The sequence below is a fragment of the Tyto alba genome, unplaced genomic scaffold (assembly GCF_018691265.1).
Source record: "Tyto alba isolate M040663 unplaced genomic scaffold, T.alba_DEE_v4.0 Super-Scaffold_2, whole genome shotgun sequence".
Taxonomy (NCBI): domain Eukaryota; kingdom Metazoa; phylum Chordata; class Aves; order Strigiformes; family Tytonidae; genus Tyto; species Tyto alba.
The window spans coordinates 89395026-89416515 of record NW_024881282.1 but is presented as its reverse complement, the minus strand read 5'-3'; the positions used below and the strand labels follow the sequence as shown (position 1 = coordinate 89416515).

Sequence of the window (21490 nt, the reverse complement as noted above, 5' to 3'; positions counted from 1 at the left end):
AAAATCATAAGACCACACCTATGTATATTTAAAAAAAAAAAAAAAAAAAAATCAGTCATCCAGGTCTGCCACTGAAGCAGTTGAGAACCCATCTTTGAGAAAATAACCTGCCATATTTTGTGACAAAGGGAGCTTTAAAAATGAGATTAATACAGTTGATTTTTTTGCTTCGCGAAGAGCTTTGCAGGCGGCGAGTGCCACTACTCCACCCATGCGATGGAGGAGCGGCCACTCCAGCTGCCTGTGGTACAGAAAGCACCGCTCTTGCTTCTTTGAGGCATCAGAGGTGTGAATTCTTCTGCAGTATTTGCAAGCAGAATTTTGCAACATAAATAGTCTCTAATATTGGGACTTATGGCTATTCACGTTTATTTTCTTACAAAGGCAAATGAGTTCCACTCTAAGAAACACCTACACAACCTGCAGTTATCTGAAAGGAGCCCTGTGATTTAGCAGCATTACCAGTTACACCGACACGTGGACAGCAAAAGGGCAAGTTCAGCTCGGTTGCCTCCCTGCCTCCAAGCCCTTGTGGGCTGCCTTGCCTCCTCTAAACTCCCTGCTTTTATCTGATACGAGTTACCTGAGGTGCCAGTTGTGCACGTGAAACCACAGCCGGCGCAAGGGCTTTGATGCTTTAAGCATCAGGCATATTCATTCTTATTTTCCCCAAGTAAAAGTCCCTGCCTTTTACTCCCATTTAACTTTCCTCAGACTTCTCCATCTATCCCTGCGGCACACCAGAAGAAAGGACACTTAGAAGCAAAAAAGGTTATAAAGAAAAGAAACCCAAACCTCTTGTAATTTCTTCGAGCAGCAAAAGGCAGCACTTTTTAGTCACCCTGTTTGTAGCAAACTTCTTGAGAACTCCAGGCTAAACCCATTCAGATTATTAAAATCCATTGATTTTCTCCCAAGCTAGTTATTCCCATTGCCACAGGGTACCACTCACAGTTTTCAGCTTCAAGCAAAGGGGTTTTCTAGCACCAGAAATAGGTTTGCTCTCTGCCAAGGATGTTGCGTTGCACAGTTTCTGGTGTCGGTATCCACAGCCCCATTGGTCTGCACCAGCCCTGAGAAGGGAAGACAGCACTGGGGCAATCTGCAGTTTATCTTCACGCACCCAGGGCAAACCTCAATCTTCCTTCATCTGAACTGGGCTTGCCCAGGAATCCCCCAGCTTTAAAAGACACAAAATTCACTGAAATCCTACAGTGTAAAGAAGGAGGACAGCAAGTCACTCGTGGGCAGTCATGGAAAACTCTGAAGACAACCAGCTTTCTCAGCCCTCCACCCCTCTTACCACTGCGACAAGTACACTGGGGACAGCATTACACAGAGGTGGTTTCACTCGTTGCAAGACAATGGCTGGTTATGATTGCAGCTGAAAATGCTTTGGAAGCAAAAATGCTTTTGCATGCTTGGTCACCAAGTTTTCATTTTATTGCACACAAGCACTTTCTTGTTACAAATGCATCTTTGCTTTAAAACAAACAAACAAAAAAAAAAAAAAAAACAAACCCTCACTCACCACTCCTTTACCAGATTTTAACCGACTGAGATGAGAAATCGCACAAAAGCAAGCTTTCTTAAGTTATTCTGCACGCATCCTTCACACAATTTCATGTCAAGGATGGCACATTTCCCCAAGATAAACACCCAAGTCACCAGCAACCCCATCAAATGGCAATTTCCAAGCAGAGCCACGTGTACTGAAAGACACCTTGTGAGTGCAGTCAGGGGTTTTGGGAGAAGGACCTGCTGCTCCAGCAAGCCCTCCTATCAGGCTTGCTTTCTTTGGAGATCCTGATGGTTTAGGCCTGGCTGCTCTCCACTAAACTTTGTGCCAAGAAACTGGAGTAAGGAAAAGGCAGAAGGAAAAGCCAGCTTTCCCCAGAAGACACTTTGCATACAAGTTGCCTGCTATAAACCGATAGAAACTAAGTCAGCATTTTTCCTACACTCCAGGCTTCAAACCTGCTCTTCCCTCACCAGAAGCAAGGGAAACCACCACAAAAAGACAACAGGGTATGTTTCATACCATGCTGGATTGCATAATACTGCCCTTTTCCTTCAGAAAACAAATTAATTCATTGCCCTCCCCAACTCTGTGCTGCTCCCTTGAAGTTTCAACTTGTTTAGAAAAAGAGATAGATCACATAGTTACATATTTTTTTTTCCATAGAGAAAACAGATTGGAATGAACTTGTTTAAAACTGTGTTCTCAAGCTTCCGCTGGATAGATCAACATTTAATTGCAGCGGTGGCACCAGAAGTTCCTTCAAAACCAGATTAGACAGGAACATAATCAGAGTCACTTTGACAGTAGATAACGAGCGCCGTAGCCAAACTCCAGTTTTGCAGCGCTGATTACCGTGCAATTCATTTGCATTTACAGACAAGGAAGAACAAAACACTTACAAGCACCAGGCCCTTGTTTTACTAGGTATTGTTAGTCAAGTGCAATTCAGGATGAGAACATGTATGTGCCCAAGGTGACACCTTCTGATTTGCATTGCAGCAGAGCTTGGCTTATGGGATGACTGTGTTTTGGTGCTACGCGCGGTGCTGGTCGGTCCCAGGAGCAGCACATTGGGTGGAAATGGCTTGAAACCACTTAAAACTGTGACCTGGGCAGGGGCTGCTGAGGTGCTGCTCAAGAAGGGCTGGGAGATGTATTAGTCAAAGTGAGAAGAGGCTGGCACACAAGATTTTTAAACAGGAAAGGAAAGGACTGGACTTGATGAAAGGGAGTGAAGAATGAAGTCGCGTTCAATACAGCTTAACTGCTGCTCCTATGTATGACCACAATGGCACACAGCATTGCCTCCACAAGCACAAGATTTCTTTGAATCTCAATAGAAGAGGACACACTAGAATCCAGGAGAATTTAAGTGCAATTAGTCTGTAATTATAAACAACTGTCAGTTAGCAAGCTCCTTAAATGGATCCTAGCAGGAGATGACTGCACAGTTCGAGGAAAGCATCCTACCAGAAAGGACTGGCAAGGAAGACAACGTGCAGAGCCACAACGCAGGAGCATAAGGGCCTGGGCTTCTCTGGGACAACCGGAGAGGTGGAAAGGTCCCCTGCTCTGACCTGATGCTTGAGCTCCCCAGAAGAGCTCACTACAAGCTGCTCACCTGACGTGAACAAAGCAGAAATAATCGGGAACCTTGCGCTCTCAGCCAGCCACCAAGCCAGAAGCCACAGAACTCACTACACTGACATTTAAAGTCAGTCACGAGGGAAACCAGAGTCAGATCCAGAAGCATCGAAGATGATAGCAGTAGTAGTTTACATGGCCATACAGCTGTCTCTGAACTAAACCACTAGATACAATATTTGCATTGCTGCAGCTTCCATCGAGAGAAGTTTGTTACCATGGTGATTGTACATACTTGTGGGAACAGAGTATTTAATGTATGAATAATAAAGTTCTCAAACAAGCGAGAAATTTCAAGTGGTTTTAAGTGAAATATCAGGAGAAAATACAATCATTTCTTTTTCCAGTTGTGTTGGGTAGAGTTGATTTCCTCTTTGTGAGGATTCAAGTGCTGAAACGCTTCTGAAAGAGAAACCGTAGTTCTAAAACCACAGAATTAAGAGCATGACCCCAAATGTGTGGTAGGCCTGACACCAAGCCTAAGATTTAACTGTGTTTTGGGGGCTGTGCCTCATCACATGTTTTACAAGAATGTACCAGGTCTGTTAAAAGCAAAATGCTTTTCACATGTTTGTGCAGTTGGAGTATTTCACTACTTTAGACTTCCCAAAGACATGTATTATTTTAAGATGTGGCCTTTTCCCTCAAGTGAAGTTTGATTGAGGCTTCTGCAGACTTTACTGAAATGCTTTTTTACTCCAAGAAACCTAGTCATTTAGAAACTGCAAGCATGTCAAGGCACCTCGGCAACAGCCACATAAAGCCCCAAATGTAAAACCAACCATCTCCTCAGGCTGTAAAGCCCTTGGGATGCGACATGTCTGTAGTCAAAGCAGACAGATGCAGAGAAAGTCAGCAGCTTTTTATTTAGGAAAAAAAAAAAATAATCTAGCAATATCTCAAGTTCTTGATTTTGAACAAGATAAAGAGTTTAATGGGTGGAAAGAAAAAGTGTCAAAGCAAATATTTTCATTCTGGTAAATTTAGTTATATTCTGTTGAACACCAGATTAATTTTAAGATGCTTTGGCACAGAGCAGTTACCAGTTCTGGATCCAGAGTCCCCATCCTCTTTGCTCCCCTTTGCCAGGGATCTTTCTTTTCTTGCCTGTAAGGGATGCTGAATTGGGCCCCAGAGACTCACCGAAGGGATGCTGGTAAACTGCATTGCCTTGAATTACATCGTAACACTGAATTGAGAAAGTGTTAAATATGGGAATCCTGAGAGTTGTTTTAATAAACACTTCAGGGGGACCAGGACTTTTCTTCAACAAAAATCCTGAAGTCCTCTCTAACAGAGGTTTCGCACAAACAAACTCAAGCTTGAGCTATTAAAACAGCTAGGGGGGAAGAAACAAGTCCTGTCTACTATCATGCTCCCTTGGAATCAGGATAACATACCACGACAGCTTTCCATGGCCTGCCAGGAACATAATTCAGTGGGATTTTTTTTTTTCTTTTTTTCTTTTTGTGTACAGACACAACAGAGGTGAGACTCATCAGGAAGTGCTGGTTTAGTGCAAAACCCCTGGCAACACACCAAGAACTGGTCCATGTGATAAGCATATGCGATGAGAGCGAGACAGTTAGTTGCTTGGGCTGCCTTTCTAACAAGTACAAAAGGGTCTGGCAACGTGACTGGAAAGATAGCTGTAGGACACCTACTCACAAGTATTGCCTCCACTTGCTTTAAAACTGGACCTATGGAAGAGGTTTGCTTTGCTGATCTCTGCTAGACATGTAAGGGAGCCGACAGCTGGAGCAGAGTATCTGAAACATCCAAGCAGAAACAAAAGACAGAGCTGCTCCAGAAGCACCTCTTACACCAAGGATACTAAAGCTATCTATAGTGTAGTGTTGTTCTGCAGAGGTCCTTCCAACCCCACACCAGCAGACATGAGAGTACATGGAAATACTTAACAACGTATTTCTTGCTCACTGAGGTCACACCTGCATTGGGATTTTTTTAAAGGATTTTGTAAACCATACTCTTCAGATTGGAGAGCAACACCCATTCAAAATGCCAGCTAGAGCAAGCTGCGCTTAAACCGTAAATAAGACTCAGAGCCCAGAGCAAGCTTTGAAGTGGACAGTGCCAGTGAAAATTAAGCAGCACTGGTCCTCATGAAGCTTCTTCAACTTTCAACAACAATTAACCTCCTAAGCTTATGTGCTTAGTATCCAAAATCCTAGGTCTGACCTGTTACCCATCCAGGTGTTTTCTGTACCAAGCAGAAAGGTGATAAGGTCTCTCAAAGACATTTTGGAAATTATTTCTCCCTCTGAAGAACAGGGCACAACTTACATTTGTTTGTTACAGAATGCTTTGCTACTTGAGCCAGAAGCTCCAGCATTTCTGAGCTTTCCTGGAGGAGGGTTGTTATCTGCCAGTCCTCAAAGAAACAAGCTTGTAAAACAAATCTCAGAAACCACTGGTATTTCTATAGCATGGGTGTAGGAAATAAAAGCAAACTGAATTTGGAAATTAAGCTAGAGATTAGCACAGTTCCCTTGACCTCAAGTAACACAGGAGAAAAGTAATTGCGTGGCTTCAATCCAGATTTCCCACTGCCTCTAACGGCCCAATTTGAAGTAACACACAACGCTCTACCAGGTAAAGGTGTTTGTTTCAGAGTGGATCGTACCCCCAGGCACCTGTGGATTTCTGTTCCTTTCAAACCACTTTATTAGAACTACATTTTCTCAAGAACAAGTTAAATTCTGCTCTTCTGCTGATTCTCAGGTTCAGCAGACCACGTGCTGACTGGCTCACTAGCAGGTGGAAAATCGTTAGGATGAACATGGCCCTTGGGGCTGTCTACCTCTTGCCTATGCAAAGGGGCTTACATTGATACGTCCATTAACCAAATGCTGTCATTAACCAGTCTGTGATACAGCACCCACACCTTGTAAGGGCACATCTGAAAATGGTGACAGGGAACCTAAGTGCAGTAAGCCTTTTATAGACTGCTTGCAAAACCACAAGGATCAGATTTGTCCTCTCCTCTGTGCTACGGCAAGGAGTCCTGACAGAGCCTGCCAGAACTTCTGGAGGGATCAGATTTGCTTCTCCCCTCCTTGGTTTTGTTAAAAGATCTCTCAGGAACAATGTTTTAAAGGAACAGCTCAGACAGGATTTTACACATGATGTTGTTGGGTTTCTTTAACCCAAACAAATGACCTGAAGGATACAGCAAGAGACTACTTTACTCCATATCTGAACCACAGAACCGGTGAAGTTATGACGACCACGACCACAGTTTCCAACACAGACCATACACTGTTTTCTCTCAAACCAAAGCATTAAAAAAAAAAAAAAAAAACTTATTTAGGAACAAGCACCTTTCAGCCCTTGGTTACACACAGCAGCTGAAGCTTATAGACACTGCTTCCCTTCTTTCTAGGTCACCAGCAATATAGAGAAAACACGAAACAGTCCCACGTACCAGGAAACTGCAGTTCAGTTTTGCTAAAAGAAAAGGTGCAGGAGCTTCCTGCATGCCACAGTTTCGTACACAGATGCCTACAACAATCCAATATGTCACTGTCATCGCTATTAAATCAATTATCTCCTTTAGTCTTACTATGCCATGAGAGCAATGGGGCACTGTAGCCTATCCAGTGCTTCCTCAGGAGATCCCATGAACAGATCCACAATGTCCCGGTGATGGCTGTAAATGGGCAAGGTGCACCAGGCAAGTGGTTTTGCCCCAGCTTTATTTTGTTCAGTCCATTTAGCCATCTGCATTTAAAGGTTTACTTTACAAAGTTGGGTCAATCACTCGGCTTTCAACCTATTCCAAGTGAGGTTGGCTTACGCTGTACGTATCAAGTCTCGAGAAAATACCCATAGACACACATTTCCAGGGTTAGGCAGAGGGTCAATACATGCCGTTTCCCATCCATCAAGCCACTAACTCTAACTGCAAACATGGCATGGCTTTGTCAGTTAATCACCAAACCACCTGTAAAAAGTTCACCACTTTATCAGCATTGGAAATTTAAGAAATCAGGCTGGTGCTTCCATTAGTCTCAGAAATTCCTCTTGCATCCAGCCCCTACCATTGGCTTTTGTACCAAGAAGTTAAACACTCGCCTGTGAACAAGTATTTTTAAAAGTCTCGGGCACTTCCGAGGGGTTTTTGGCCTTTCCCAAAGGATTTAACTGCACAGGATTTTCCTGAAATTTAAGGTATAAAGATACATTGTGTTTGAGAGGAAGACATGAAAGAGCCATACTTGGAGACTAACAATGATCCCCACACGAGCTTCCTTGTGCAACGGAAAGGCAAGCTTTAGGGACGCGGCAGAAAGGTTGCCAAGGAAGAAGCCTAACAAAGCGTTTGGGGCTTTGTTTGTAGATGTGAATGCACCAGCAGGCCTGAGCTCGCCAGCCACCAACAAAACCACAGCGAGGCAGAGCCGGGGTGGCACCGGTGCCCAGAACGGAGGGTGCCCTCACCCTGGGACACCCGCCACACTGCATTCAGGCATGTCAAATACCTTTTTTTTTTTAAAAAAAAAAAAAAAAACAAACAGTTTCCAGGCTTTGAAGACCAGGCTTTAGCTCAGCAGCTGCACCAGAAGCAAAAGCAAGTTGCCCGGGCTATTTCTCAAGTGCTGTGGCTTTCTCTAGCTACGCAAAGCCTCCGATCTCAGCACCTCACAGGAAGGCAGGGGTTCATTAAAGCCACTCCAGCACAAGCGATACCACCACAATCAGAGGAAGGGAAAAAGGCAGGTGTTTTTTTTAAAAAAAAAAACACGAACAGCAGAGGGTGTTTCTAAAACACAAGAACACATAGTCCTCGTTGCTGTGGCCAAGCAGTTTCCTCTGAAAGCACCTCTGAGCCATACAGATGGGAAGGGCTGGAAAGAGACTGGGAAGTTTCCCTGGAAGGGTTTGGAAAGTGCTCTCACAACTGGCCATTTTAAAGCTCTCCGAAGCAAAGCTTCCTACCCAGCAGAAGTGACAAGTCCACTTGGAGAAGGCAGCCGAGACAGAGAAGTGAGTTTGCACTTGCTGGAGTCAGGAGCTCATCACCCAGCCCTTTTGCTTCTGATCCAAAAGCTTGTTCTAGCACATCTGCTCAAGCTTAAATTATCCCCCTTCCCTCTCAACTCCCTAACGAGAAGCACATCAGTTATCTGAAAACAGAGCCCAAGGGAGTTTTACAAATTAGCCATCCCAATTTATGTCCACATATTTCTGAGAGCTGCAGGAAGAACACTTGTCTCAAGGTTTCCTGCAGGAATAACAAAACCCGAAGTTTGTTACATGGATCAAAAAAAAAAAAACCTTTGTAATTGAGTTTTGCATACATCACCATAATACAAGTCACACTATCAATGTAAATGCTATTGTTAGGCCACTGCTATTCCCAGCTTTTAGACTGCGTTACTGAGCTTTGGAGAGTGAAGGCAGTGTTTTCTTATCATTAGTCAAATTCAACTGAAACAGAAGATTCCTTGACATCATCTGTTTGGATCACCATTATAGAAGGGACAAAGGAACACTACTGCAACTGCACTAAAAACTAATTAACACAGTCTAGTCATTAGTGGGCACAGCTGCCTGAAAAGGTGGGATTTTGTCACCAAGTTTGAAGTATCTCCTCCTTCAGAGATGAGCTGAAAAAGCGCCCCAAAACTTACACCCGGACAGAACAGAAAGCCTAGCGCTGACCTCTGCCAGATGCTCTGAATTACAGGTGACCCCTGGCAGACCCAGTGAGAGTTTCAAAGACACACGTTTATCACAGGCTTCTTTAATAAATCAGAATTAAGCAGACTTGACACGCTTTAAGCCATTTTGAATGACAACATTATTAATCCACAGAAACCCTCCAATTAACCAGTGTGCTACTGCAAATAAATAAAATCCCCAAACAACCACAAAAGTTAAAATAAAGGACAGCTTGGAACTGCAGAACCAGCACAGTGCTCCCAGCAGTCTTGAAATTTTCCCTTGTAGTGTCAGAGTGACTTATTTTCCTCCCCCCTTTACTCATCTCTGCCATCTTGACAATTTTAGCAGAGATGGGGGGCTTGAAAGAAGAGAGGTGGGAACATTCTCTACTTGAGATGTATTTTAAGGTTAATGAGAAAAGTGCTTCCCCCTTCGCTCTGAGCATGAGTTGTTCCTACCCCCAAACCTGTGCCAATCTCCAGCAGCAACCAGAGTTCAATAATCCACCACCTTTGGGCTACAGAGGTAGCCAGCTGATACACAGGCAACCAAAAGTTGGACAGGCTTTTCCTCCTGGCCACCCAGAGCCACTGTCAACCCTAGATTGGACTCAAGCCTATCATGTGCAGAGTGAGAAGCTCCACATCCTATTACTAGCTCAGCAAACTGCCTGCGCTCTTCCCTACAACTGTGTCTCTGCTTCATACAGTGTTTTTCAGGAACTTTGCAAACAAACCTCAGCTGTGTCCCTGCTCTGTGTGATTAAAACGAAAAAGCAGGCAGGGATTTCACCCCTCGTCTTCAGCAGATGTGTAACCAGTTGTAGGGCACAGCCCAAGCTGCCAGCCCAGAAATAGGGACCGGGCAGGAGGCTGGATACACTCACACTTCTGGCTCGTATGCTAAATTTAGTCCACTCTGGTAATGATCTAAAAAACAGTTGATGTGGGTTTCTGCGACGCATGTGGCAGTCTGGTCAGCTTCATTCAGTTCCTAAGAGAAGAACATGCATGCTGCAAAGTCCTGATGCCTGCTGGGTGACTTCAGGAGAACCAAATGGTAAAGTAGTTATCGATTCCCATCTACATACAACGGCTTTGACTGAGCCAAAGCGGTTTCAGCTTCTGATCCATCCTGTATCTTGCAAAAATTACGTGAACATTCCACCCCTGAATGTTTTACATGCTCTTGACCACAGTTTTTGTGTATTAAGGAAAACTAGCAAGAGAAAACTAACACCAGTGACGAGGCACACTTATTCGCAAAAGCACATAACCTGCCAGCTCAGGACCCTCTTTCCTTTAAGGAGTTTTTCTGTGGTTTGAAACACTTTGTAAAAGGGAAGCAAAAGCCTTCAACATCGTAGCACCGTACACCTGACTGTGCAGCCTTTCCCCGAGCGCTCTGCAACAGATCCCCAGCTGCTACTTGGAATAAAACAAAATGTACAGAGCATATGATGAAGTTCACCTATCTTAAGACTCACTTCTTGTGCCTTCCAAGTCTGCAGAAAACTGGTGAGAGAGAGTTGCACACAAAATATCCTGAAGTGTCCTAATTACACTGAACTTCAGGTAGCAGGGAAGAAACCTGTGACTTTGGAAGCCACCAAGAGACACAGAGGACAATTTAAGGACTCACTTGCTACTGAGCTGTACATATTCCTAGACTCTTAAAAAAAAAAAAAAACAAACCAAAAACCCCAAAACTAATGCAACTCCTGGCCCTGAAGAAACCTGTTGCATCCAGCCACACCAAGCAGGAAGCCCTGGAGAAAAGATAAACTGAAGTCCAAAAAAAAAAGCAAACTACATCAAATGCAATATTCATCAGCAGACAACCAAAACTTTTGGCTCTAGCATGACAGAGATGCTGGTTCAGACTCAAACCAGCTGGTTATAACATAAGCTGTTCTCATACACGATCCCCACTTATGCAACCAACTCCAGAGAAAAACTGATGGGGGTAAAGTTCATAAGGCCCCCAAACCATGTGCACAACGTTGAAGAGGCACCGGCAGCACCTGGGCTCTCTCAAGGCACCCTTACACAACAGCCTCAAATTGTCTTTGCTAGAATCCCCACACTGACAATAACCCCGCAAAACACATTTCTTGCTATGACTAAACAGGCAAATCTTCTTTGCCCTGAATCTTTTTCCAGTGCATCACGCTGAAGTGACAAAAGATTTTTTTTTTCTTTTTCCAGAGAACTGACATTTAAAAAGTTACAGCAGGTCAGTGCGAAGGGACAAATTTTCAGCAAGTAGGAGTCACTGTAAAGGTGAGGCAAGGGACTGCACCTGAGGATCTGCACAAATTGACATGTGTCTGCAGGAACTGATGCGAAGCAGCTCAGGGAGGGGAGCTCCCACGTTGGCATTTGATCGCTCCGAATCCTAACGCAAGAATCTAATCCTCTAGCTTCAATGTAAGCCAAGAATCTCCTAAACAATCTATATTCTAAATCTGTAAGACTGAGTTTAGCAGCAGAGAACAGGCAGATGGTTTAATTGTCCAGTGGTCAATAAACTTTACAGGACTGAACATCAAGTTCACATCAGTGGGTCAGCAAATTTTCTTATTTCTTTCAGAGCACATGCACATTTGTGGCATGCTTTTAAATGCAAAATAGTGCTTTCTCATGGATTCAAGGGCTTAATATTATGAGTACATTATTGCTAATCATTTCAATTTTACAATATTTTTTGTTTCATTTGGCAAGGTGCAAGTCTCACTATTACGCTGGGGAAATTCAAGCAGTCACCAATAACTAAAACAGGGTTCACAGTTTAAATGACTTGCTGAAACCGCGGGGGGTGTATTTCTTCAGTTTTGCGCTTAACCACAACTAGTGTTTTGAGTTCCCCCCCCCCCCATCCCCATTGCTAGCGCTGTGACTCTTCTCCACATGTAAAATGCACTGCTTTTGCCTTGTGCAAAGTTAGCAGAGCCTGGCTATTTATTGGAACAATCTCCTTCTTGATTGAAACAAGGCAAGTATTTAAACTTACCTTTTCATGGCAGCCTTCTGGTCACACTGCCAACATCAAACAAAAGAAAACGTGCCAGAAACCATGAAGTAATAAAAGAAACCTGGATTATGACTAACTTATAACTTTCTCAGCAGTTGCAAGCATGCCAGAATCTGTCTAAATCCAAGACCTTGGAGCTTTACACAAAACACAGGAGTTCATTATGGTGTCCACAATTTTTCAAGAAGCGTGAAGCAGCGCTAGCTGTAAGCTCACTCGTAGGGTGCCATCGCTCCTGTCAGCCACGAGAAGGGTGAGTTAACACCTCCTCGCATACCTTCCCTTTCAGGGAACACAGACTCCGGTACTGAGTTACAAGGATCTGATTTCTGACATCTCAACTTTTCAACTGACCGTCGTCCCCCCCAGGCTCTCAAAGCCACATTCTCCTCTTGGGATCTAAGCTTACCCCAATAACCGTGCATGGATTCCTCCCCTAGGCCACGAGTATTAAGTTACCTATGATGCCAGGCCTGTTAAACAAAACGCCAATCATTTAGCTTCCTTATTTTCATTGCTTCCCTCATTTCACAACTGACACAGTTGCAGGTTAAAAGCTTTAAAAGAAAAATAAAACAAAAAAAAAGTAGGAGGTGGCTTTGGTAGCACCAAGGAGTAAGTCAACATAACCATGCTGAGTCACATCGCAGTTAGATTTGACATTTCCAGGATAAGTGCTTCTTCACTCCTAGAAGGGTTGTTTCTTCATTTCAGCCTTGTTTACCTTACAATCCTGTCATACAAATTAGAGGATTACAAAGCAAGGCCATCACCAAAACTTTTGCGGAAATCAGTCCACGACATGGCATTCTCTTCCAAGCGAACTGCAACTGCCACCACCAAGCATTAAGTAGATACCTTCAAGAAGCATCGCAATGCACCGCTATGGAGGACTGCTCCCAAAGTACCACGGGCACAGACACATCTCTCACGCAGAACATGAGCTCAGCATAAAAGCAGCCCAGTTATTGCGAGGTTTAAAACTTGCCTTGCTGCTATGTGAAACCAGCACTCCGCACGCATTCATATTCAGCTGTGTTGGCTTTGAAGATTTGAGGGGGAAGGTCAGTCAGTTTGAATTAATAGTATTAGACGGAAGAAAAATAACCAGTTTCCTTTGCCTTCAGCAGAAAGGAGAGCATTAGCTTCCACCAGTTTCCCCTGATGAAGAAGTTTTCATTGAATGTATCGTCAGGGAGAAACCTCTCCCCACCCCTAAAAAGAAGGAAGGGGAAAAAAAAAAAGAAAAAAAAAGAAGGCATTTTCCCCAAACAAAACAGCTTGGGAACAGCCAGGACATGAAGGCAAGTTTTGGACTTCATCTATCACCAATTCCATGCCATGTTCTCTTCCTCCAGCTTTCAAAGGACCAGGCTCCTCTCAGTGCAGAGGCTGATATCTGTGTTTTAAAAGCCAGCAGCCCCCATCCCCAAACACATGTAAAAGCCAAACCTGCTTCTTTCCACAGTAAAAAAAGACCTGGCTTCAAACCATTCACACTTGACTGAGAAATACTTAAAGGAGCAGCTTCATTTGCCCCTAAAACCAAGGTGAGTCTTAACTCTTCAACCATGTCCACACTGGTGATCGAATAGCTTCGTAGCACAGTTTTAATATAACATTTTGATCTAGAAACGCCTTTAAGAGCAAAATGATTTTCAACCTCCAGTCAGATCTCAGCAGAAAGCCTGGGTTTATGTTCCCATCCAGCTTTTCTGCTAAAAAAAAAAAAACAAACGGGTGTCTCATCGGACATTCACCCCTGCCCCGACGCGTTGCTTTGCAGCTCCAGAGCATGCCTGGTCCTGCCAATGTCAAGACAAAACAAAGCAGCACAACCCATCAAGAAATGTCAAAGTGCTTGAGTTAATAATTTATCAATCTTTTTAACTTTGCATCTATTCATCTACCACACTAGAAGTTAATCAGGGACATGAGGGCCTGCTTTACTACTGCACACTGATTTTTACTTTTTTCAGGGGGTATGCTTGATAACTGCGTAAGTACCGGATCCTATCCCTAAACCCTGTTTGGTTTTAGTCAAAATCTCAGACTTTGTGGCCTGCCAGAGTCTGTCTCTCCAGTGCAAACATGCTTAATCTTACCTTTCAATGTCATACCTTGCTCAGGGGCCAGGAGCAGGCGGACAGGACACTATTCATCCTCCCTCAATACTATTCATTCATTATGCATACCACTACCTCATCCCCTCTTGTTCACCTCCGTTCGAATATAGTCTGTCCCAATAGTCATTATAAAAGGTCCACAGACGACTGACTAGAAACAATCAGCTGTTACACAGAGAGTACCCAGGCAGTCGGGAAGGCCGCAATGATTTGCACATCTATAATTTACATGCTAAGTCCCCCACCACCACTCTCACAGGAAAGAGTGCTCAAGGCCAGGTGAAAAGCCCACTGGAATTTGGAAATAATGCAGAATTTATCTAACAATCAACTGTCAGCTTTTAACCTCAACCTTTCACATGGGATGACAAATGCCTCCAGGGTTAAGCTCCCCTAAAGGGCAGCAACTGTCATAAATGCAGACTTTTCCTAATGAAAACATTAACATAAATTTAAAATATTAATTTTTAAGGGAGTATCACAAAAAAAAAATATTAAAACCAGCTACAGCCAGATAGTGCAAAACGTTTCAGAGTAATCCACCCAGACACTCTATTTGTACAATCTCAAAGAAAATATTTTACGCTTCTTTCTCCTAGCATTTAGTCCAAAGAAAGCATGCACCAGCAAAATGCAATCATTTCTGAAAAGCAGCATTTGACCCTCTGAAAACGATCGAAAATGGCTATCCTTTCCTCACACTGAGTCACTAATACCTGGAAGTCCACACCACCTCCTGTGTTTTCCTGTGTATGGATCATGTAGAATATACAGTCATCCTCTGTAATTTGCCGTTTAAAAGGGATTAGAGTCGACAGACCACCACCACCTCAGTTTAAGAACGATACGCACAGATCCACCCCTCTACCTGATTTAAAATACCTAATGCCAAGAAAATGGACTGTGAGTGATGTGGCTTCTCTTGGAAGGCTGAATCAATTTGCTCCAGGGAATAAGTCAAATGATTCAAGACTAGAGGACAGCTCTTGGAAGCTGCAACAGTAAAAAAAAAAAAAAAAAAAAAAAAAAAGTCTTAGTTCTGAATCTAGTACCTGTCCCAGTTTGCTGAGAATCCTTAATGGCTACACAAGCCCAAGAGGTAGTGAAATCACCTTTTTCCAAGAGACTAAATCCACCCTCAGTCTCAGACAGATCCTTATCAGAGAGGCTGAGGAGCTGGAAGAAGATGGAGACTGAAGATGAGGAGACAGCATTTAGAGGTGAGTGGTCGTAAGGCCGGGGGGACTGAGCGGGGACAGGAGGGGGAAGAGCCTGGCAAAGACTAAACAGAGATTGCCTTAGTGATGAGTGAGTGCTTGTAGTTCTCTGCAAATGCTGGCTGGTATCAGTGTCAAGGAACAAACAATTCTGAACATCACATGAAGGTGGAAAAAAGGACTAAAAAACTGGGGGGGGAAGGGGGGGGGTGGAGAACCACACACTTGTGCCAACAATAAACCTAACTTGGACCATTTCCCTGGGATGTGGTAAAAGATCCATCACGCAGGGCATTTTCTAACTAACGGTGAGGGCAGTTCATCCATAAGCTCCCTGCTAGAATCGACAGGCACTGGCACACAGGCTGCATGACCTAGTAGAAACTAGAGATGGCAAGGTCGTATGATTCTTCAGTCACGCGAGCTCTATTTTGGTGAAGAAAAACAAAGAGCAACGCTCTATGTTCATTATTCCAGAAATACATGGACAAAATCCACAGGGAAATGGAGGGAGTGAAAGGAGGGAAGCTGAATGCACACAATAAGACACACAATGAAATGCTGAACTCCTATACGCACACCCACATATATAATTCACGCTCAATATTAAAAAAATGTTATTCAGCAATCTCTCATTTTTTCTTGCCAGAATGATGTCCAGAACAGCAGGAGAGCAAAGCAGAAAATTCAGACATCTCTCCCTCAGCATCACATCACCTCTAATTTAAGCAGACAGTAAAACGAATAGCTATTTGGCTGGGAACCCACTCCATACGGGAGCCTGTCGCTTTAACTGTGGGCACTTTCCTGCCTTAACAACAACCTGTTATGTGTTTATCCTGGTTATGACTCCGATTAAATCATGGTTTAAGAAGGGCACCAAGTACCAACAGGTGCCGAGAACATTAAGTTATACTGCAACCAGCAATGCCTCTGTGCTGGGGCGGTTTCAGATGCACCCTTCCCTTCCTGACAGCCCAATTCCTGCTGCTTTACCTTGCTTGAAAAAAATAAAAAAATAAATAATATAAAAAACCAAAACCACAAACAATCGGGGAGAAAAGCCTATCAGGACTCTTAATTTAAGCACTCCTTTGCTTCTGCTTGCAACCGAGGAGGACAGAGGGCTCCAAGAATGGGATCTTGCCCAAGAAGTGAAAGCCTGTGCAGCGAGTTGCCCCTTGGGGCGGAGGGCAGGACTGCCAACCATCCCCCCCTGCCCCCCCAGTGTCCTCAGGCATCTCCCCCTCGCTGCCAGCATCCACACGGAGGCATCAAACCTGGAGCTTCTGCGGAGCAAGCGGCCACCGCCTTCTCCCAGAGCGATCCCGTGGCGAGGCGCAAGCTCCGCGCGCGCCCTCCGCTCCGAAGGAGGCACCGGGCACCTCGCGGGATTTACTCCCTCAACTTCCAGATTAACAGTCTGCTCAACCTGCTCCGGGTACAACAGGTAGGCAACAAGGCAAGGCAGCAATTAAGCACGTGTTTGAAGGAGCGATTCATTGATGTTCTTCTAAAAACAAAGTAAGAAAACGCTCCGCATGAGCGCACCTCTGCTTTCCATGAGCTCAGGAGGGGAAGGCAGCAGCACAACACAGGGCAGCTCCTCCTGCTTGCCGCTCAGGTGTCAACAAAGCAAGTGTCCAGAAACCTCAAAGCTTTGCTTACAAGCTTTTCATAGGATCCTTTTTTATATTTGGGGGTTTTTTGTTTGTTTTTCTTTTTTTAAAAAAAAGAACATGATTTTAATGCCAGTGCATAGCGATAACCAGAACCAGGACAAAATGCAGGCTGTACTTACTTGAAGATTAAATGTAATATTTCCCTGGCAAATTAAACAATGCAGAGCCTCATCAGGGGGCATCTTCTGCTTAATCCTACATATTAAGACTTTAACAGGGTTTGCAAGATTCGCAGCCATGCTCGAAGCTAACGTTATTGGCTGCTGCTGCTAAGAAATGTTGAACACGTGGGAGTGCACTCAGCGAGACGCGCTTCCAAAAGCTTGCCGGGATTGTAAGATAGTCGTGATGACACTTAAAAACAATCACCTACTACAAATCCAAGCCTGCCTAGATCACAGTATAGCTTCACTAGAAAAGACAGAAGAAATATCAAGCACGCCCTTCTAGACACAGCAGCAGAAAGGAGAGCAGGGACACCATTTTACAAGGCAAGCCACGTGTTTTACTGAAATCCTGTGCACACTTTTTTCCTTTTTAAACTGTTACTACAAAGAAACAGCCTCCACGATTTGTTTAATCAGCATTTAGTAATCTAATGCCAGTTTAGTCTTAAGAACTGGGTACCATAAGCATAATCCTAAAGACGACTGCTGTACGATTCAGAATACCAAAATCACTGCTCTGAGTGTGGGGAATGAGATGGAGAAATAGTTAAAATTACCCAAACGCAGAGCGATACAAAGGCTTTATTTTTCTTATTTTAAATAGGGCTGAGATGTCAAGCTAGAACAGGCACTCTCCTCCAAGCGGTCTTAACAGAATTCATATTCTACAGTTTCATCTCAATGACCATCGCAATTATATGATTAAGCAGGTGCACTGTGCTTTCAGGTCTGTTCGACAAGCCCGAGCTTCAATAGCCTCCGCGATCAAACTGACAAGGCAACAATGGAAGAGTGAACTTACAGTTCCAGCCAAGAGCCCATCCTTTCGGGGAAAAAAATCCAGCCACCAGCAAAGACGCCGCATTCAGCTCTAAAAGCAGCAAGATGATACCCTTGAAAGTTGTCATTTTGGCAACAAAGACAATTTACTTTTTTTTTTTTCCCCCCCCCTCTAGTTGGTTTGGTTTTGGCAGAATGATCTGTGGATTTAAAAGTTCTCGTAACGACAGGTAGCACTATACATTCTGAGCTGCATTTAACTGGATTTTATTTATAAGCCACAACCCGTGCCAGCATTTCTGACTGCTCTGGGGATGGGGGGGGTTCTCCCAGTTTTGAAATGGGGCCCTTGCCACATCTTTGTGCATTCTGAAGTACCACCACACAATTATCCTTATCCCTGGAGACCTCATTAAAACGGAGCCCCAGAAGTAGAGCAGAAAGAAGTGTAGCATGACATTTTAAAATTTACATTCTGACTTAGAAAAGTTTCCAGAAATGTCTATTCTTAAAAAAAAAAAAAAAATCCAAAACAACAAAAAAAAAAAAAAAAAAAACAAAACCAAAAAACAAACAAACAAAAAAAAACAACAAAACACCACCAAACCCTACCAAAACAAGACATTCCAGCGCACATGCTCTTCCCCTGGGGACAGGCCAAAGAGAACAAAGCCACGTGACCGTCCTATTGCTCAACACGACTCTTGGAAGGTGTTCAAGTAGGATGATAAGTGTGGTGTAAGCCTATAATGAACATAAAAAGGAATTTATCCCAAATGTAAACTGTGTCCTACCCTTTGCCTCAGCTGATCTCATCGGAGCAAACACGGGGAGTTTTGCGATTACAAAATACTCCGCAGGTAAACTAAGGAGCTTTGTACCTTTATTCTCCTTGACTCAGGACAAGCCTAAAATTAGAAGGGAGCGCAAGGCTCCGTGTATTACGCTCCCTGGTAGCTCCGACACGCATTACAAACGTTCAGCTCCTTAAACTGGTCAGAACAGGGAGATTCAAATGAAGCTGGGCACTATTTATAATTCCTTTCATGCACAAAACAGGGTGACACTTCCCTTTTCCAGCTCCGATGCTCAAAAATAGAGCTCAGGGACTACAACCCAGCCAGGAGCATCTATCCACAAAAGGAGGAAAATAAATCAGCACAAAATAAACTCCCGTCCAAGGGGAGGCTGCAGACAGCTCACCCTGGAGCACCCGCTTTGCTCCCCCGGCGTAGAACAATAAACCCCGGCTTGGAACGGCCGCAGCTGGCGGCAAACCGCCCCGCGGTCCGGGGTGGGGGGGCTGTGGGGTGCCAGGGTGCTTCCCCCCATGGGTGTAAACACAGTGGCTGGGGCACCCCATCAGCTGCCGGCTCGCTCCGCCCCGGCCCCGGTTTCCGGGTAGTAACAGAGCAGCCAATCCGCGGAGTTGCGAGCTCTGCCCGAGGCCTCTTGCCTGCAAACAGGGCTCCAAGGCCGGCAGCTCGCCCCAAAGCTGATGATTGGGATTTCCTACCCCCCCCCCCCCCCCAGCCCCCCAAAGTCACCAGAATAAGGGTGTCTAGGCTGGGGAGGCCTGGCCTTGAACTTGAGCGCTTCCCGGCAGACCCGTGGGATACCCCCGCGCTTCCAGGCCACCAGCGAGCGGGTCCCAAGGTGTTTTTTTTTGGGGGGGGGGGGGGGGAGGGGGGGGCACACGGAGCCTTCCTCCAAAGCCATGCTCGCAGGTAGCGCTCCCCGCTCTGCAAGGATGCAGGTCACCCAGGAAACTTGGGCGAGCGTGGAGGGGGCGGGGGGGCAGCAGCCCCCACCCCCCAAGAGGGAAGGCAGCGTGGCTCCCCGCTGCAGGCCCTTCCCCAGCGTTTGCACAACGCAATCAGGGGAGAAACAATGAGTGACTCAGAGTTTCAGCACATAATCGTCCGGGCGATTATTAAACATCAGTTCAACACATTAACACGCACACACAGAGCTCTGCCCTCCCTCCAGCCCCAGAGAGCCGAGCAACCTCTTCCCTTCCCTGCTCACAAAGAGGCATCCACAAAAGGACACGGACGTGTTACGATTGAAAAGAGGAATAATAAAAAGACCCCACTCGGCTCCTAAACCTGTCAGAGCAGGAGAAGGCAGCAGTGTTATTCACTCTGGCCATCACCCCCTCCCTACTCAAAAAGGTAGCCCTTGGCAGGCCATAAATCCATGCCATTATTCTCTATCGGAGACACGAAAAGGGGCTGAAAAGAGAAGCTGTAATGAAAATGGCAGCAAAAAAGGGGAATAAAAAAAGAAAACCCTACACAACAACAAAACCCTCGAGGCCCAGGGAGGAGCAGCCTTCAAGTGCATTCCTTCAGACGAGCCCCTTCTCCTCTGGTCACCACCAAGAGCCTCCTCACTCCCACGTCTGGAGCCAGACCCTTATTTCCGATCAGCTTCCAGAGAGGAAGATTCCCCAGGGAAGCGTCTCGGGAGCCTGGGCCTAGCGAGCTGCGCTCACCCCGGGCAGGCGAGGCAAGTCAGGCAGACAAACAAAAAAGGCTGGGGAGGGAGGAGTGGTGAGGAGAGCCATCTGACACATCCAACTTCCTAAGTTTGTTGTCCGCAGGAGACCGACCGCTCTAACCCTCACCCCTCAAAACACCGGGAAGGCTGCGCTGACAATAACAAGAGCTTGGCTTTTGGAAAAGCCTTGGGTTTCTTTTGTCACGGGGGGGGGGGGGGGGGGGGGGGGGGGGGGGAAGAAAGAGAGCAGAGCGGAAACTACCCAGCATCGGGAGGAATCCCAGATATTCGGGGCTTTCTACCTACCACTGCACGGCCCGGCCGCCGCTAGAAATACAGAGCGAGCGAAGCCACTTCAGAAAAACCTGCTCTTTGTCTCCTAAAATGCTGCGATCGCTGGAGATGCCGGCTACAAATCAAACAAAAAGGGGGGAGAAAAAAAAAAAAAAACAGAAAAAAAAAAAAAAAAAAAAAGGAGAGAGAGGGGGAGGGGAAAGGAGAGCAGCAGCGGATCAGGTTGGGCCTCAGCCCCTCTCTGGCCCAGACCTCTTTCCAGACTATCCCTAAGAAAGATTTTATTTCCCCCACACACACACTAAACAGCTGGAATTCCCGACCCTCCTCCCGGTGCGATTAAGCATCGATCGCAATTGGCGTTCGGCAGAGTATGACATGTGTGTAACTTTAAACCCCCAGATAAAAATAGCTCCGATTCAAGCATGATCGGTAGTCATTTCCTATTTGCTTAAAAACAAGGCGAAAAATACACGAAGAACAGCTTTGTAGAGAGAAACGCGCAGGCTGAACGTCAAACAGAAGTTTCCTTCGATAAGCCACCCTCATGCCACAAACAGGAGCGGTGCTGCTCCTCCTTCACCCCCCCCCCTCCAAAAAAACCCACAAAATCCAAGTAAGTTTGTTTATCTCACTCTGGAAACTAAATCAGACCCATTTCTCGACCCCTCGACACCACCAAGTTAGAGCCACCAGACCCAAGTCCTGCTGAGGGAGGTCAGGCACGTTCAGCCAATAGAGCAGAAAAACATTTCAGCCACTCTTGTCATTTCTACCCCCTCTCGGCACACACCGCCACCTTGTAAACAAAAACTATTAATAAAACAATCCTAGA

The 21490-nt window shown here is 45.2% G+C and overlaps 1 protein-coding gene across 1 annotated transcript in view; it reads right to left on the bottom strand.

Annotated features, from left to right (window-relative positions):
- UBE2H (ubiquitin conjugating enzyme E2 H) overlaps nt 1-21490 on the bottom strand; it is a 57093-nt gene that overhangs the window by 34366 nt on the left and 1237 nt on the right. The gene's annotated exons all lie outside the window — the stretch shown is intronic.